At 38.7% G+C, this 20,579-nt stretch overlaps 2 long non-coding RNA genes across 2 annotated transcripts in view; one reads left to right on the forward strand and one right to left on the reverse strand.

The window, feature by feature from the left end:
- The window catches only part of LOC309639216, an 800,045-nt gene that overhangs the window by 667,063 nt on the left and 112,403 nt on the right, over positions 1 to 20,579 (forward strand). The window lies entirely within an intron of this gene.
- On the reverse strand, positions 8,073 to 18,958 carry LOC309639233. The gene is made up of 2 exons (XR_014251539.1): positions 14,729 to 18,958; positions 8,073 to 8,309 (listed from the first exon to the last, which is right to left on the reverse strand). It is a non-coding gene; the product is annotated as an uncharacterized lncRNA (long non-coding RNA).

Below are 20,579 nucleotides of genomic sequence, written 5' to 3' on the forward strand. Positions count from 1 at the left end.
ACCAGAACAATCATTCTTTTAGGATTAAGACATTCTCAAAAGAAAGTTTTTCCTCTTCCAAGATTCCTGCAATGCCCAATGCCCTCTGAAACATTTCATAAATGTGTTTGAAGAGGCAATCCTACACTCAACTCCATTAAAATGCACAATTTTGGTCAGTTTTAAATTCTCTTCTCTTCAGTCCCAGTAGGTCATTTTGATGGGCCCATCAACTGCTCTGAAGATATAGGAGAAATAAGACTATGTCTTAACATAGTCTCCCCTTTGAGGGGCTTACAAATTAGTTGGAAATAAAAGATCAACAAATTCACAACAAAGGTAATGACACTGTGCTCCATAGGTTACCTGAGAGAATCTCTGTCACACTTCCAGGTTCCCTGAGTCTTTTGCGACCCTATCCACCTGGTCTCATTTTTCTCATCTTTCAAATTCACATCTTTCAAAATGAAGCCAAGTTTGGCAACACATGTCTTAAGAAAAATTATCCAAAATTTGGAAATAAGGGAAGAATAGAACTGAAAGTTTTTGCATTATTATATTAGAGCACTAATAGATCTTCCCAAAGATTATGTAATTCTGTAAGATAATGTGCCTGTTTTGATGTAGACTTTATTATTGATTACATTCCAGACATTGTTAAGTTACATGTGAACTTGTAGGCAGACTTTTGGTAGAGGTGCAAGTGATTTCTGTCTGTTAGATAAGATAAACTTAAAACAAGAGTTATATTGCCCTTTTGTCACAATATGGATGAATCTAGAGTGTATCATGCTAAGTAAAATAAGTCAGAGAAAAAAATACAGTATGATTTCACTTATATGTGGAATCTAAAAAAAAAATAAAGAAAGAAAGAAACAAAATGAAAACAGACTCATGGATGCAGAGAACAAATGGGTGGTTGCAAGAGAGGAGGGGAGAAGGGGGCTTTGGGTAAAATAGGTGAAAGGAATTAAGAGGTACAAACTTCCAGTTAGAAAATGAATAAGTAACAGGGATCTATCATATAGTATAAGTAATATTGTCAATAATACTGTAATAACTTTGTATGGGACAGATGGTTACTAGACTTAGCATGGTGATCATTTCATAACGTATTTAAATGTTGAATCACTATGTTATATGCCTGAAACTAACATTATATTGTATATCAACTATATTTCAATTTTTTATAAAGTGTATTAACTCCATGCAGTTATACTTTATATTTGTTGAATACCATAATGAATAAGAATTGTCAAACTCAATCAGAATTAATCTCAAAATCTAAATAATATTTTGGTTATTTTTCATGGTCTCTTTTCTACTAAACACTGTATAAGGTTATTTTGATGTGTGCCTGTCTGATGTTCTGAATATACACACTTTGGGCAAAAAAAAAATTAAATGAGAGTATACTTATAAGTATACTCATATCATATCTTCTCAAGATATGTTAGTTATTATTATCCTTTCATCAAATTTTTAATGAGATGGTTTATGCAATATGCACTCTACTGATATCTGCATTGATTTCACTTTGCTCCTTTCTTCTTTGCTCCCAGGAATTTGCTTCTCTCATGTTGTTTGATATAAGACAGTACTAGACACTTCAGCGATTATATGATATTTGAATCATAAATCATTCTGTCATCTCCTTTTTACTGACACATGTAGCTAAGCTTTATTAAAATATTATTTAAGCCAAGAATTTCCCTTGGAAAAAAAGAGTTATATTGCCCTTGAATGTTGTCTCTAGATTAGTGAACTTACCTTCACATGCCTTTCCCTACTGAATATGTAAATATATGTTTATCAAATGCCCATTGAACCAGCTTTACTTGCCTGATAGTTTCATCATAGTCTGGTTAAATAAATATTTGACATGTGTTCAATCTTTAGTTATTTGAGAACCATGTTTTTAACTTTTGTTAAATGTAAAATGGTAGGAGCATTACTATGATATGTTCATTATTGTGTTGTTTATAAAAGAAAATAATTAGAAATAAATCAAATATCTATCAGTAGGGAAAGGGTAAGTAAATGATATACATGTGAAATGAATGACTATGCAGTTATATAAATTGATGATGTTTATCTCAAGTTATTAACATTAAAATAATTTGATAATGTTGAAAAAGCAGCTTTCGGAACAAACAGCATACATAGTATGGTTCTGTTTCAGTAGAAATATATAAATATATATATATATATATATATATATATATATATATACACAGAAAGATGGCTGAAGGAGTATTCACCAAGATATTCACAATGATTGTCTCTGAGAGGGTAGATTTCACATAACTTTTATAACCATCTTATTTGTATGTCTTCTTTGTGCATTTTTTTTTTGTACAAAAAGTTATCATTTTTACAAATTCTTAAACAATCAACCTAAGGGTCATTACCTAAGTTGGAAAAGGCATGTCTCTATTGACAACCTATGTAGAGTAGACCCCTCTCTTTTGTGGCTCACTGGATAATGCCTGTATTTCTGGGAGAGCACCTTTAAGCTGTCAGTGCTCTAACAAGTTCCCTTTGTACTATACCATGAACACATCAAAAGCCATAGTATGCCTAGTTCATCTGTATAGGTCCAATGTATCATAATATACTCATATCTTTGTGTTTAAGAGATAGCCTCTAAGTCTTGGCAATCCCCAGCTCCATTCTAAACCAATCTAATTGATTTGGCTGGGTACTTCCTTGATTTCACAATATCACCCTCTGTAATAATAAGCTCCATCTAAAATTTGGGCACTTCCATGAAACCCCAAGCTGTAGCTGGGACCACAGTAGTGAAACCGAGCAAGACCTTGTGGAGCTCCTGGGCATGGAAGAATTTCTATGTCCCCTGTTCCTTGTAGGAAATAGACTCCAGCCTCCATGACCTCCCTTGAGTGCCAAAGGACAGATTCAAACAGTTGTTGATCAGGGAAAGAAGTGGCTTCAGAGACAAGGGAGAAACAGCCAAGAAACAATAGTGTAGTCTTGGGGCAGGGTCCTGGCTCCTCAATGGATATACATATCAATATCTTTGAGCTCTTTACAGAACCAAAACCCCCAACAAATGAAGTTAGCATTCTTCATTCCAGAGAAGACCACCTGAGGCCAGATTAAATGAACCAGGGGAGCTCATCAAGAGATTACCTGAGAGTAGATTAAAGGAATGTAGGCCCTGCACACACCCTAATCTTATTAGCAGCCCCATTCTTGAACCATTGATATAAAAGCTCCACACCAAATCCTCCCAGGCTGGTACACACAGTTTTTGAGGGCAGGAGCCCTCTGTATTCCCCTTTGCCTGGCAAAACAATAAAGCTATTCTTTTCTACTCCACCCAAAACTCTGTCTCTGAGATTCAATTTGGCACCGGTGTGCAGAAGCTGAGTTTTCAGCATCAGTAGTTAATCTAGATCCTTCTAGCCCTTCACTTCTGTGCCTAAAGGCTCATCTTCATATTTTGATGCTTGTAGGGTCCCTGCAACCTAAGAAGAAAACTTCCCAAATTGACTCCAGCTAATGCAATATGGTTTACTAATTGAATCTGTAGCCGTTCTGCACTGGTTGGTCCTCAAGTACAGGTCAGTGGCTGAACTTCACATCTTCTTGGGCACTGTGGTTGGAACCACTTTTGTAACTGAGCAGGACCCTGTAGGGCCTTCCCAGGACAGATCCCTTCCCTCATATCCTCTGCTTAACTCCTCTCTGAAGTACCTAGATAACTGTATCTGATGCACATTACCTGAGTTGTTTTACAGATGCTAAAACCCCACCAAATGGAAGACATTAACTACTTGATGACCATGAGCACACAGCCCCCAGGCTTACTGAAGCCTAAGTATTGATAAAGTTAAGCCCTGTGACACCACCCTATTACCTCACCATCAACCAAAGAATTGTACACAAGTTGATCACATACCCTGCAACTTCCACCCCTCACCTGGCCCTTAAAAATGCTTTCCTGAAACCCATCAGGGGAGTTCAGGTGTTTTGAGCACTACTTGCCCTGGACTCTTTGCTTGGCACCCTGCAATAAATGCTGCACTTTCCTTCACTCTTCAATACCACACAGTGCCAGTATATTGGCTTTATTGCATGCAGGTAAGCAAATCCAAGTTTGGTTCTATAACATTTTTATTCATTCACTCATAAAATATGTATTAGACATCAATCATACGTCAAGCACTTAATTGGACTCTGGAAATTTGAGTGAGCAGGATGAAGTTGGTTCTTTCCATCACAAAGCTTACAGTACAGTTAGGAGAATAAGGCTATGTTGGGTTCTGCTCACCCATTCCAATTGTGAGGGTGTGGGGCTTCCCCCCACCTCCAACAATTCTCAGGACAACAGCTGGCTGCCTTGCAATTCAACTCAATTCTGACACTATCTACTCAGAGATAGCATCAGATTCCACAGGTAAAGGGCTCAGTCCCATAAGACTGCCTTCCACTTCAGAAGCAAAACAAGCCCAGGTTGTTACCTGCACTTCTGCCCTACCAGCTATAAATTGGATATTCCAATATCCCCCTCCAACTTGGGAGACCAATCACAACTCCTGGTTGTAACCTGTACTTCTCATTGACAGGCTATAAATCAGAGGTTCCCATGACTCCTTTCTTGAGTTTGATTAATTTGCTAGAGTGGTGCACAAAACTCAGGAAACCTGTCCGCTCAACAGATTACTGGTTTATTACAAAGGATGTACATAGGATACAGATGAACATCCAGATGGAAGAGATACATAGGACAAGGTATGTAGGAAGGGATGTGGAGCTTCCATGTTCTTTCCAAGTGTGCCACTTTCCCCAAATCTTCATGTGTTCACCAACCTGGAAACTCTCCAAACCCTCTCCTTTTAAGTTTTCATGGAGGCTTCAATATATAGGTATGATTGATTAAGTCACTGACCATTGACAATTGATCCAACTTCTAGCCCTTCTCCCTTCCCCAGAGGTCAGGAAAGTAAAAATAAAAGTTCCAACCCTCTAACACCACGTTTGACTCCTCTGGCAACCAGCTCCCATTCTTAGTACTTTCCAAAAGTTACCTCATTAACATACAAAAGACATCTTTATGCTCTAATCACTTAGGAAATTCCTAGGATTTTAGGAGCTCTGTGTCAAAAGTGGGGACAAAGGCCAAATATATATTTATTACTATAAATCACAATATCACAGATGATTTCCTAAGTAATTACAAGTGTACCACAGCATCAGAGAGCAGGCTGCTTTATTCTGGTGAATTTGTACCCTGGAGGACCATCAAGCCAGCCTTTTTCCAATCTCTATGATCATCTCATGACACCAGTTTTCTTTCTCCTTTCCTCTGGCTGTGTTACTGAGTTCCCATATTAATGGCTCACCTGAGATGTTAAATGTTCACTGAGCACAGAGGGAAAAATCTATAATGTGCCCTCTTCCTTTAGGATATTCAGGACATATTAATTTCTCCTAAAAAGGAAGGAAAAATTTTCTCATATTAAAAGGTATGCAAGAGTCTCCCTGAAAGAGCTCATTAACACTTTCAGTTGTTTTTTAAAGACACATCTGTAGTGAAACGGATACATGCCCTCTCCCAGGGCTATTTGTGATCAAAATGCCTTTTGAGAAAGCAGGTGTGAAGAATAGAATTCTGTTAAACAAGACAATACAGTTAACTGAACCATTTGGGGTCAAGTAAAACTCATGACTCAGTTTTGTTAATATTGTGCTCTAGACTATGTATTTATACTAGTGACTCAGTGAACTCTAAAACTTACCCAGGAATAAGGTGATGCTGATCACTTATCTCCCCATATGGACACACAAAAGACTTCTCAGTAGTGTAAGTTAGAGTCATTAAGGCAGAAAACTAGAAGTAATTCTTGACATCTTCCTCTTACCCAAGAACCAGTCACCAAGTCTTCTTGAATTTTCTCCTGGACATCTCTTTTCTCTCCATCTCCAATACTACCATTCTAGTCCAAAGTCCCCTCATCTGTCATGTAGACCACTAAAATTAACTACCAACTCATTCTAAGGAAAATCTTAGGTCTCTCATATCTGTTCTAAATGAATATAAGCTTATGTCACCACTTACATAAAACACTGTAAGTCTTTTTTAATGCCATTAAGCAAGGACTACAATTCTTAACAGGTTTTGCAATGTCTGGTCCCAGCATGCTTTTCCCAATCACATCTCACATATTTCCCCTTCCACCATCCCTATAAGTTCAGGGGTTTTCTTGCTCTTGACCTCAAGGAACCACATTCCTGCCCTTCCAAGTTCTTAGATTGAATAGTTACTATGTGTGACTCTCTCTAATCAGCCTCAGCATGGTATTCTTATTTGAGAGAACCTAATATGGTGCCTGGCATCTAGCAGGTATTCTTTAAATGTTTGTTTAATCAATGGATGAATAGATGAATAATTGGAATGCCATTGAGTTTTAAAACAACAGACTTAAAGACTTTAATGCATTTATTATTATAGTTGAGCCTTGAGCAATGTGGGAGTTAGGGACCCCAACACTTAGTGCAGTGGAAAATCTGTGAATCATTTATTATCAGCCCTCTGTATCCATGGTTCCTGCATGTCTGACCAACCAGAGATCATGTAGTACTATAATATTTACTATTGAAAAAAATCTGTGTATAAGTGGATCCTCACAGTTCGAACCCATGTTGTTCAACGGTCTACTGTATATTCTTTTCCTTTGTACCATATAATATATTTAAAATTTCAGAATAAAATGTCGTTGAAAACTTGAATTTTTGTTTTGTTTTATACTTCACACACTTTATGTATTGTGACTATATATTAGGAAGACCTGTTTTGCAAATCAATATGATATATAGACTCATTGTTCAAAATGAAAACAGTTTGAAGACAGTGATAGTTTTTCTGTATTCCAAAAAAAATTTTTAATGTGTCAATTCATCTGAAAGATATAATCGAGTATCCACTGACATTGACCACCAAGTAGTTGAGTTCAATAAAAACCTTTATCCAGTCTATAGACAAACACAAGTAAAGAATCTGGTGATTCATGTCCCTCTGAATAAAATAATTGAAAGAATATTTGGCATTCAGCAGAGAAAGACCACAAAGACATTATTCTAAAGTAATGGATTATCCCTAATTTGGGCAACAGAAAATGGGAAGATATAAATCTCTAGTCCTTTGAATTAAGTGATTTCTTGATATAAAACATTGACAAAATGCCAAAAAAAGCACAGAGAGAAACTCCTATACAACTCTCTCCTCTGGAAAATTTCAAAAACTTCAGATCTTATAAAAACTTACTGGATTTTAATTATTGATATGCAAACTATTTATCATTGTAAATGACCTTTAAGTCCTCATCCTGTAAATAAATTCTACAACCCTTCTGATCCTCAAACTAGGAGGAGTAGTTGTATTCAACCTCTTCTCTCACTCACTTTCTCTCTCTTCCCCCCTACTTAGTGTCTCTCTCTTCTTTCTTCCTTCCTTATGCTTTTTCAGCTCCATTAGCTGTTTCCTTTAATGAGGAGCTGTTTCCTTTCATGTTTCCTTTTCTTCTGCTTGGGCATGTCAGGCAACCAAGAAGATGACGAGTCTAGAAACCTCATGTTTTAATCTCATGTGAGGTTAAAATTAGTGGAAATGGAATTTGAAAATATGAGATTTATGGAACATATGATAGCCTCTTTCAAATATCTACACACTAAAATGGGAAATGCTCTTAAGGATGTGCCAGGAACTGCATGAGCTTCTGCTGGTGAAGCTGAGCCTTTGTTTGTAACTGTAATGGGTAAAAATCTGTTGGATGAAGGGGAAAAATACTGTAATTTTGTTGACAAGTTATGAAAATGTTTAAGTAACAAGAAAGCAACCTGTTATTTTCATGAAAGAAAAAGAATTCATTATTTCCTTTTCTTACCAGCAGCTTGCTTTCTTCAATGTGGGGGAAATAACTATATTGTAATCCCCAAATTGAATACTTACCTGAGTAAATAGTGAATCAAAAGGAATATTAATCTGCTGTAGTTAGTGAATATTGAGATGCTAGCAAACACAATAATGTAGAAAGGGTTCAAGAAAGACTATGTAATCAGACACAATCTCAACAAAGAGACATTTAATGTCTGCAATTTAACCACATTTGTTTGGCAAACAAAATAAGTGATAAAAAAACTAACAATTTAAGTAATGTGGGTAATCCACCCAGATATTCGCCTCTGTGAACGTATGCCTCAGACACCGCTGGTGGAAGCCATGAGTCTGCTGTTCTCCATGCTGGTCTTATTTCCCTTAGAGTTCTCCTGGTTTGTTGTGAGCTTCTTACAACTTGGGTGAAAATCTAGAGAAAAGATATGCCTTTTACAATATGACCCTAAATGCAAGCTGACCACTTCACCTAGTACTCCACTAAGAAACCAACAATATGCTTCAATGCTGGAGGAAAAAAAAGACAAACAAAACAGGCAGTATTTTATTCAGCAGGAGATGGTGCGCCTGACTCCAATATGGCACCTTCCTACAGCCCCTCTTTTGGGCTGCACCCCGCAGGCCTACAAGGCGTGTGCTTGCCCAGCTTCAAGAAGGAAGAAACACCCTGGAGTCAGCAACAGAGATTTCTATGATTTAATGGATAGGGGAGTTTACACATCTGAAGCAAGGCCCTGGGGCTACACCCCACAGTGCACGTTGGACAGGACATGTTGGCAGTCTTCGCTCCTGGGGGTGAGGCTGGGGGAGGAGACTACCAGCTATAGGGAAATTGACATCAGGTGGGCTCATTAGTTACTGGGGAAAACAGCAGAGGGATATGTTCCTCACTGCCCATTTGGTAAGAACAATCACTAGCTGGGGCCTGGGGCAAGTATGTAGGAAGATCAGTCATGTGCATAAGTTATAGGTGAAGCAGGCACTGGTCGGGCAAGGGATGTACAGAGAGCAAGAGAACAGCCATCCTGAGTGGCCTGACCATATACCCTCTGAAATACACCTCTCAAGTTCACATGGCAGACCTAAGTTTGTTATTGTCAAGTTTTCCATCCTATCAAGACATTTGGTATGTTGCCGTCACCATGGAATGTTCCACAAAAGAATAAGAAATGCATTGATTCATTTGGGGTCTATACAGTGTGAGTTCAGGAAAAGGGGGATTTAAATTAAAAAATCAGAGCTCTTATCATAATTTTGTCTTGGACTTATACCTGGAAGAAAATCATTTACCTCTCTGGGGCTTGGATTTCTCTTCTATCTGATTAATATAAAAAATTTCTCTCCTCTCATGGTCTCTGCTTTTCTCTCATGGTCATTGTGTTAATGAAGATCATAACAATGAAGGCACTAGAAAAGAGTATAAATACTATATTCATCTAAGGGGTTAATGTATTAATTTTAGAGAGAAGAGTAAATAGCATTTTTCCAGGTTGTTAGATAATATGCCTCAATAAGTAGTTCCAATTTAAAAAATAATGACCAAAATTTTTTTTCTCTTAGTTCTTTACTGTTTCATATACACTTAGAGTCTGTCAAAGTCTGCCCAAAAACCTGCCAAAATTTTGTTTGGAATTACATTGAATCCATGGATGAATTTGGGAATTGACTTCCTTACAGTATTGAGTCCTCCAATAATAATATTAATAAAATTCTGTTAATTTCTCTTAATGATATTTTATAATTTTCAGCATGGAGATAGTGCATATCTGTCATTCAGTTAATTTGTAATTGATGTTTTGTGAAGCTATGAAAAACGGTATCATTTTTTTAAATTTTGTCTTCCATCTATTTTTTTCAGTAGATAGAAATACAATTTTATATATTTACTTTATATAAATATATGCAAAGAGATCTTGTTAAATTCACTTTTTAAGTTTGAAGATTCATTTGGATTTCACACATACATAATTATGTCTCCTGTGACAAATGATGGCTTTATTTCTTTCTCTCCAAACCTCATGCATTTTATATTGTCTTCTTGCCTTTTAACACTGCCTGAGACCTCTAGTAAAATGTTGAATAAAAGTGATTCCCATGTCAGGGAAAAGCTTGCAATATTTTACCGTTAAGTATATGTGTTGTTTGGCCATATCTACTAGTGCTGAACATATGCATATCTTATGATACAGTGACTCTATTTAGGTACATACATTCACTATGTAATATTTATAAGAATTATCATAGTAGCGTTATTTATATTAGCCTCAAACTAGAAACCACTCATATGTCAACCAACAATAGAATGGATAGAGTCAGATACACCCTGAAATACTATATAGCAAAGAGAATGACCACACTAGAACTACATACATAAAGTTCAACCTTATAAGAGTGAACAAAAGAAGGTGGATACAAAAGAATACACTCTGCATGATTTCATTTATCTAAGAGATCAAAATGAGGTAGAACTAGGCTATGACCTTAGAAGTCAGTAGAGGAGTTATCAGTGAAGGAGGTAGAGAAAGAAGAGAACAGGATGAGACTTCTGGGGATCTGGTGGTTTCTTAATCGAGGTGCCAATTACACAGATGTGTCAGTTTGTGAAAATTCATTGAGCTTCACATTTACGATTTGGGCACAAATTCCTTAAATTCCTACTTTAAAATGAAAAAATGAGCCTCCACTGATTTTGAGATAAAATGCAAAATTAATACAGCCCATGAGACCCACTGAGCACTCCCCCACCACTTGCTGCCACCCAAATTTGTGCTTTATGTTCAAGCCAAGTGTGTGTAGCTCTGTGAGTCCTATCTGTACTCTTTTCCCATTCATTATTTCTCCTTAATAATTTTTATCGGAAACAACATAATATAGTTGTAAAAGCACTGATTGGGAGAATTTACCTGGTTTTGAATGCCTGGCTCTGTCACTTCTTAGTTTCATAATCTTAGGAAATTTACATAACTGTCCTGTGCCTCAGTTTTCTCATCTATAAAGTTGGGATAATAATAGAGTTGTCTCAGAAATTCTACCCAGATGCCACCTCTCTGTCTTAACTGAGCAGTTAAATTTGGGACCTTTCCTCTGTGCTTCTTTCTCTATCACTGAAGGCTAACTTTCCTATCGCAGCTCTAACTGAACTGCGTTAGAGACGTATATTATTGGGTTGGCCAAAAACTTCGCTTGGGTTCTTCCATTAATGGAAATCCTGAAAGAGATTTTTGGCCAACCCAATAGTTTGCTAGGGCTACCATATAAAAGTACCACAGACTGAGTGGCTTAAACAACAGAAATTAATTTCCTCACAATTCTGGAGGCTAGATGTCCAAGATCAAGAAGTCCACAAGGTTGATTTCATTCTGAGGCCTGTTTCCTTGGTTTGTAGATGGCTGTCTTCTCCCTTGGTCTTCACATGGTCTTTCCTCTCTGTATGTCTGTGTCCTAACCTCCTCTTCTTATAAAGACACCAGTCATATTAAATTAGAGCCCACATCAATCACCTCATCTAACCTTAATTACCTCTTTAAATACCCTTTCTTCAAATACAGTTACATTCTGAGGTACTAGAGGTTAGGATTTCAACATATGAATTTGGGGGAACACAGTTCATCCCATACCGAGATACTTAATTCATCTCTCTCTCTCTCCCCTCTAATTATGATCTCCTAAAAGAGGAGCTTTGTCTTATTGTCTGTGTATCTCCAGCTCCTAACAGCATCTGGCACATAGCTTAATAAATGGAAGCTACAGAGGAAAGGAAGTTCACACAAACAAGCTCATGGTAACAAAACTCATCATTTCTTGGAAAGCACTGATGATCTAAGGAAAGCAGGTAAGCTTCACTTAATCAAGTAAATAATTAGAGTTGAAAGCAAAAGTTGATGAATGCAATATGCTGACCTGGTTGAAGCTGACAGAGGCATAGCTATAATTCTAGGTCAATCATTCCAAAGTGAAGCTTGACTTTTCTTTAATAACAGTTCTTTAATATCAATTATCTAGTAATGCCTACTTTTGTGCTTTTTCTGGGTAGAAGCCAAAAGGGATGACCTCCATAATATTTTCCTTTTTATTTTTAATTGTATTTTAATAGGAAGTTCATTCTCTCAGATTAATAACCATATTATAAGTTACTGATTAAGAAATCTTTGTCTGATTCCTGTTCCTGCCTACTCCCCTCGTATACATGGTTTCTTTATGCAGATGAGAGAACATATAAAAATACATTTTATCATTCCTCTTTTTAAAACAAATGATAGCATACTGTATATACTGTTCTGAACTTCACTGTCTGCACTTGCCAATATATCCTGGCAACCTTTCCATATCTGTAAGCAGAAGCCTTCTTAGTTCTTTCGTTCAGCTGTGTAGTATATCATTGTGTGGATCATGTATTATTTAACTATATTTTATTGATAGATACTTGGAATGTTTCCCACATGCTAATATTGCAAAGAATGCTAAAATCAATAACTTTATCCATATGTCATTTCAAACATATGCAGGTGTACCTAAAGTGTAAATTCCAGATGTGGGTTTGCCAAGTCAAATGTTAAATGACTGTGTAAATAATTTTGATAAATATTTCATGCTGTTAATAAGGTTGTACATTTTCACACTCACAACAGCAATGTATGAGAGAGACTATTTCTCTACAGTCTCACCAACAAAAATATTATCACAATTTTGAGTTTTTGTCAATCTACTAGAAGAAAAAAAATGTTTCTCAGAGCTATGCAGATATAGGCAAGGCTATATTGTCTTATAGGGTATTTGATCTGACAGGTAAATTTCATCTGAGTTTAGATTCTTATTTCTTAATTGTCTTCACTTCCACTTTATTAGTGACAGTAACCCTTGATGAAATAAGACTGGAGAGAAGAGAATGGAGGGAAAAGATCCTGGAAGACGGTGTGAGAGACCCTCAGGGATCCAGGTCTGGAAGTGGTGTACATCACTTTTACCCACGTTTCAGGGTCTGGATCCAGTCAGAGTTCACATGGAATCGCAAACAGATCTAGACAGTGTTCTCCCCAGCTGAGCATCCACCTTCCAGAAGCAACTATGTTATGGAAGGGAAGAAAGAATCTTTGGAAGACAGTTGGCTGTCTCTGTCACACAGATACATTGCTGTGTTTCTGCTGCTCTATTATTTAACTTCAGTTGCTTCACCCAAACACTGAACTTGGTCACATAAAACCGCTTTTAAGCTGCGGAATTGTGTTATTAAAAGTATATATATAAGAGAATGAACTTGAGGATACGGGGAAGTGGAAGGGTAAGCTGAGACAAAGTGAGAGAGTGGCATGGACATATATACACTACCAAATGTAAAATAGATAGCTAGTGGGAAGCAGCCACATAGCACAGGGAGATCAGCTTGGTTCTTTGTGACCACCTAGAGGGGTGGGATAGGGAGGGTGGGAGGGAGGGAGATGCAAGAGGGAAGAGATATGGGGACATATGTATATGTATAACTGATTCACTTTGTTATAAAGCAGAAAATGACACACCATTGTAAAGCAATTATACTCTAATAAAGATGTTTTTAAAAAGTATATATATATATATATATATATATATGTGTGTGTGTGTGTGTGTGTGTGTGTATAATTAATTCCTAGGGCAATTTCTTCAAAACTGGTCATCTTCTTAGTTCCTTGACCTCAATGTCCTTATCTGTAAAACAAGGAAATTGAACTAGACATTTCTAAGGATCTTCCAAGCACAAACTGCATGAATTTGGGATTGTTATAATTTAACGTGCTTTGTAGTGAATGAGTTGTTGGCCACAAGCCAATACAACCACCAAGCTAATTTTTCAGTTATTTCCTCTTTCTGTCCTTCCTGGGGTCTCCCAAGGAATGTGAACTTATCTTAATAGGAGGCTAATGTTAGTGAGGTAACTGGTACATCCCCAATCTCTTTTCACTTCTCAGATCAAACAGATTCCCAATTTGCTGCTGACTGAATTATTAGTAAGCCATGATCTTACAGATAGAGAGTTTTAGTTAAAGCCAAGAAATATTCATTAGGTTCTATAATAAGAATTCATAAAGTGCTTATTCTGTGTCCAATACTGAATTGTAGTGGAAGTACAAAGAAAAAGACAAAATTTAAACCTAGAAAGAGTTTATGTTCTGATTCAAGAACCCAACATTCAAAAATAAAGAGGTATAAAAACAGAGCTCTTGATCCAAATGAGCTTATAATTTCTTTCTGTATATTAGGTATACCCACATGAAAAGATAGCAATATGAGATCACAAATGATTTTCTGCCAAGATGAGTAAATGGGGAGAGCAAGCAGTGCAAATGAGGGCAGTGATAGGCCTGACCTGAGTGGCTTTTGTAACATCAAGATGACATCCAAGTTCTTTGTAATGTGAAGCATGAAGGAAGCAGATCCCCAGTAAGTAATTCCCAACCATACAAAGCAAACTTGGCCTCTTTGGGGCTCTGTCCTCTAAACGGGCTGAGGTCGAGGTTCCTTTCATTCCTGCCTATAATCAGCACCTTGGTTTATGATGGGAAAATTATGCTTATCAATCATTCTTATCATGGGAGAGACTAAAACCCATGTAGTCCAAGAGAATCTTTTCAGTGATGGATAAAATGAAAAGATCAAAGATCATCCGTGCCTAGAATAGATGGAATTTAGAAAAATGCCATTAATTTCACCTCAATCCTCCTCTTGTTGACACAGTGATATGATAGCACAGGGCGTATAACATATGATTTCCCATTGTGTGACTTACACAAAAGAAAGTCAGTTATGTGTATTTGGGGCACTAAGTCCTATTGAACCCAGGTTTAGGAAACTCTGTCCTACCTGCCCCTAGCTGTACTCCCCTTGCTCAGTGGCCATCAGGTAACATAGGTCCTGGTTATGCATGACTTTCAGAACCAGATCCATTTCTGAAAATAAAAAGAGTTAACAACTCTGTAATGTGTGGTTTCCAATATTTTAAAGAAAGCAAGAGAGGAATTACTAACTCTAGTTTATAGACAAAGAAACTGAGATGAAACTTGGTTTTATTAGTAGGCCAAAGTTCAGATGTTCTAAGTGAAGCAGCCAGGACTAGAACCCAAGTTTTCTAGCTCCAACTTTGGTATTTTTTCTACCAGATCTCGCTGTCAGGATGGTCTTTCTTCCACCCTACAGCAGAGAAATTGATGGTCAACAGAACAATATGTAAAGCAGGTCAGTGTTACAACACACAGGTCCAAAGTCTCAAATGAGGCCCAATACTTGATAAGTACCAATGAGATCTACAAGGAACTGAATCTATCTGGTTCAACCCCTCATTTTACAGATGATGTAATGAAGACATGAAGATGCAGAGACATTAGGTAACTAACACAAGATCAGAATTAAAAACCATTTCCATCTCCTAGTCTAGACTTTTCACTACAGCATGAAGTTGCTGGATATCTTGTCACATATTTTGCTGCCACAAATTCTCCGTATTTTTGCTGATAATTGTTTAAAACAAAAGCATTTCTCTTTTGTATAGAGACAGTTCGTTCTCATTGGCGCTTCTCTCTCCTTTTTTCTATTAATCATTTGTTGAACCTTCCTGCTTCCTTACTCTGAGATTGAATGTGATCCTCAGAGCAAAAACAAAGAAGTACCCTCAGGCTTGTAGGAAATCAGTCCAGGGAGCCCCATGTAGAGAGGCTGGTGCTGATAAATAGTAAATGAAAACAAATGCTTCAAAACTGCTGAATAGAGACCAGAGCATACGATGAACAGGTTGGCTTTACCAGAAGTGGGGTGGCTGCAAAGGAAGGATATTTTCAGGGGCCCTGAAATATGACCTCCACTTGGAAGATACTGTTACTATTCATTGTTATATTCAGTAATATAAGATACATTTCTTTCATTACCTTCCTAACATACCTGGAATGATTGGAGAGATGGGGTTGGGGGCTATAAATTATTTATACCTTAGTGGAGGAGATTTAATTAAATTGCTCTCCTCCTAACACATATTTGAGCTCAGCCCCAGAGGAGTGTAATAGCTGCAACAGAAATGTAAGGAAGTAATTTTAAAAGTGGACAGTTCTAGAAAGGGCAGGACTCCCTTGGGGAAATTCAGTGTGAAGTTTTGGCAATATGAGAACCATTAATTCATTGGGATGTGGGACTCAGAGATTAAACATAAGGAAGGGAGAGGATGTCACAGAAGTGGAAAAGGGGAACTGGAAGGAAGAGGAGGGCAGCCAAAGACATGCCCAGGTAAGGTCCCAATTTTCCAAGTTTCAAATCTTAGTTTGTGTTGGTTTGGAGGTTTCTGGAACTTGACGAAAATTTAAAGCCTCCTGCTTCTTTATTTTCCTCCTGGATAAGGTCTGTCAGAGACTTTACCCTCCTACAAAATAAACAGAAAGCTTTATGAGGGGGAGGCAAAGCAATATACTGCCAATGAATGCAGAGTTGCCAGACACCCACACTCACAATTCACTCACAGCAGCTGCCCGCTGGGAAGGAACGTTTTAAAATTGTGACTTGGCTTTCTTGGCCCCAGAGATTTTATTAACCCCTTGTAGCAATGAGCAATGGTTTCTGTTTGAGGGCTATTCATTTTTATGGGAAGAAATGTATAGCTGAATCATGGTCACCGTGTCAGGGATCTCAAAACCAGCTGAACTCATCTCAGTCACTTTATTGACTGATTAATACGTGATCATTCTAAAAGGCAAGTTTGATCATATTTCTTCCCTGCTTAAGTTTTCAATGGCTTCCAGCTGCCTGACAAGGGCCGTACTCCTCAGTGTAGCCTGCTAGAGCTCAGGCCTCATGGCTGAGCACCCCTGTACCTACCGGAGCAAAGATCACCTCCACCCCACCCCCACAGTGAATTTCCTAAAACTCTCTAAAGGAATTAAGCATCCTACAGTCTCCAAGCCTTTGAACACTCCTTTAACTCTGGTTAGAATGAGTTTCTCCCTACATCCTTCAATTTCCAGTTCAACTGTCATATCCTGGGTACAACGAGATATGGGAGATAGAGTAAGACCACGTGAGCTCAAATCCTGGCTCCTGTTCACTGCCTGGGAGTTACTTGACCTCTCATTGCCTCTATCCCATCATCTGCAAAGTGGGAGGTGATAATCATAGTACTTCCCTCATGGGACTGTTGTGAGGATTAAATAAATTAACCCACATAGAGCATTTAGAAGAGTGCATGGGATTTGATGAGCTCTGAATAAGCATTAGCCATGATTCTGGGGCTCCTCTGCTAACCCACTTAGGATGAGCTGATCATCAAGTCTTCTCTGCCACCACATTATCACATCTGTCACATTACATGGAGAAGATTTTATCATGATACTCTGTTTCAATCCAAAAAAGACTTGATCTGTGGTGGTTCAATGATTTGATTTATTAATTTTTTAAAATCATTTTTAAAGGAGTTTGTCTTCCCATGGATTATGAACTCCTGGAGAACTCCTTTATCTTATGTTTTATGTTTCATGTTTTAACCAACACTAGTGCCTGCCTAGACCAGTGTCTAAGGCATATTAGATGCTCAATAAATGTTTAAAGTGGGATGTAATTATTCAAGAACATGTGGAATTAAAAGTTCATTGAATTGACATCGATCTGGGGGTTCCACTCATGACCTTGTCTCTAATTTGTTCTTTGACCTTAAATAATTCACATAACTTTCCTAGGCCTCATTTTCCTTATCTCTAAATTGGGAAAATTTGGAAGTCAGGATGATAGATCAGAGCCAGTTGGGAAACATCTTAATGTTCAACTTAGGAATTGTACAATTCTTCTATAACAAAAAAATCCAATGATGGACAAATCTATTGTATTAACATTTAAATATAACATTTATATTCAAAATTCCTAGCATAGTACCTGGCATATAGTGAATCCTCAATAAAGGGTAAGTTTTTTCCTAATTTTCTATGTTTAAAAACACCATAATATTGCAATGAATTTATTTGAATGCAAATGTGTTTACTTTTATAGAAATTCTTTCTAAAATGTTTACCACCTTGAAGGATATAAATGTTTAAGGCTTTGATACAAAATGTCAAATGGTTTTCCAGTAAGTGTAACAAATTTCCTACCAGGTTTGTGCGGGATTATTCATCTTTCTGCATCTTTACCAGCAGTACATTTTATTGATAGTTATATCTTTGCCAAATTGGAGGGTAAAAAGTTTGTATTATTTACATTCAGCTTTATGTTTTTTTAAATTACAAGTGAACTTAAAATTTCTCATACTGTTAATGATTTAATTCTCCTCTTCTGTAAATTATGATCATTATATTAGAATATTTGGTCACACCCCCAACCAAATGAGAAAGACAGTCATGCTGAAGAAGTGTGTTGGTTAAGATGAACATAGGAGGAGGAGGGGCAAGATGGTGGAAGAGTAAGACACGGAGATCACCTTCCTTCCCACAGATACAGTAGAAATACATCTACACGTGGAACTGCTCCTACAGAACGCCCACTGAACGCTGGCAGAAGACGTCAGACCTCCCAAAAGGCAAGAAACTCCCCACGTACTTGGGTAGGGCAAAAGAAAAAAGAAATAACAGAGACAAAAGAATAGGGACAGGACCTGCACCAGTGGGAGGGAGCTGTGAAGGAGGAAAGGTTTCCACACACTAGGAAGCCCCTTCGTGGGCAGAGACTGCGGGTGGCAGAGGGGGGAAGCTTCGGAGCCACGGAGGAGAGCACAGCCACAGGGGTGCGGAGGGCAAAGCGGAGAGATTCCCGCACGGAGGATCGGTGCTGAGTAGCACTCACCAGCCCGAGAGGCTTGTCTGCTCAGCCGCCGGGGCGGGCGGGGCTGGGAGCTGAGGCTCAGGCTTCGGTGCTAGCCGGGAGGGAGTCCGGGAAAAAGTCTGCAGCTGCCAAAGAGGCAAGAGACTTTTTCTTGCCTCTTTGTTTCGCGGCACGCAAGGAGAGGGGATTCAGAGCGCTGCCTAAACGAGCTCCAGAGACGGGCGTGAGCCGCGGCTATCAGCACGGATCCCACAGCAACAGGGGCACAGAGGGAAAAACGGAGAGATTTCCGCACAGAGGCTCGGCGCCGAGCAGCACTCAGCAGCCCGAGAGGCTTGTCTGCTCAGCCGCCGGGGCAGGCGGGGGCTGGGAGCTGAGGCTCGGGCTTCGGTGCTAGCCGGGAGGGAGTCCGGGAAAAAGTCTGCAGCTGCCGAAGAGGCAAGAGACTTTTTCTTGCCTCTTCGTTTCGTGGCGCGCAAGGAGAGGGGATTCACAGTGCCACCTAAACGAACTCCAGAGACGGGCGTGAGCCGCGGCGATCAGTGTGGACCCCAGAGATGGGCAGGAGACGCTAAGGCTGCTGCTGCCGCCACCAAGAAGCCTGTGTGCGAGCACAGGTCACTCTCCACACCGCCCCTCCCAGGAGCCTGTGCAGCTCGCCACTGCCAGGGGCGGGGACAACTTCGCCGGGAGAACGCACTGTGCACCTCAGGCTGCTGCAACGTCACGCTGGCCTCTGCCACCGCAGGCTCTCCCTGCCTCCTCCGTACCCCTCCCTCCTCCCGGCCTGAGTGAGGCAGAGCCCCTGAAGCAGCTGATCCTTTAACCCCGGTCTGTCTGGGCGGGGAACAGATGCCCTCAGGCGACCTGCATGCAGAGGCGGGTCCAAATCCAAAGCTGAACCCCAGGAGCTGTACAAACAAAGAAGAGAAAGGGAAATCTCTCCCAGCAGCCTCAGAAGCAGCGGATTAAAGCTCCACAAACAACTTGATGTGCCTGCATCTGTTGAATACCTGAATAGACAACGAATCATCCCAAATTCAAGAGGTGGACTTTGGGAGCAGGATATATTAATTTTTCCCCTTTTCCTTTTTTTGTGAGTGTATATGTGTATGCTTCTGGCTGAGATTTTGTCTGTATAGCTTTGCTTTCACCATTAGTCCTAGGGTTAGGTCCGTCCGTGTTTGTTTGTTTGTTTTTTTTTTTACTTAAAAATTTTTTTGTTCCTAATAAATATTTTCTTAATAATTTTTTCCTTATTTACTATTTTTAGAAATTAAAAAAATTTTTAATAAGTTTTTTCATATTTTTTATTTTAAAAAATTAAAAATTTTTTTCTAAATAATTTTTTTCTTATTTTTTACTATAAAAAATTAATAAATCTATTTTTAAAATTAAAAAAAATTATTTTTCTGAATACATTTATTCTTAAATTTTTTTTCTTATTTTTTATTATAATAGCTTTATTTTATTTTATTTTATCCTCTTTCTTTCTTTCTTTCTATTTTTTTCACCCTTTTATTCTGAGCCGTGGGGATGAAAGGCTCTTGGTGCTCCAGCCAGGCATCAGGGCTGTGCCTCTGAGGTGGGAGAGCCAACTTCACGACACTGGTCCACAAGAGACCTCCCAGCTCCACGTAATACCAAACGGCGAAAATCTCTCAGAGATCTCCATCTCAACGTCAAGACCCAGCTTCACTCAACGACCAGCAAGCTACAGTGCTGGACACCCTATGCCAAACAACTAGCAAGACAGGAACACAGCCCCATCCATTAGCAGAGAGGCTGCCTAAAAACATAATAAGGCCACAGACACCCTAAAACACACCACCAGACATGGACGTGCCCACCAGAAAGACAAGATCCAGCCTCATCCACCAGAACACAGGCAATAGTCCCCTCCACCAGGAAGCCTACACAACCCACT

This window comes from Balaenoptera physalus, assembly GCF_965194825.1.
Source record: "Balaenoptera physalus genome assembly, chromosome: 12".
Lineage (NCBI taxonomy): Eukaryota > Metazoa > Chordata > Mammalia > Artiodactyla > Balaenopteridae > Balaenoptera > Balaenoptera physalus.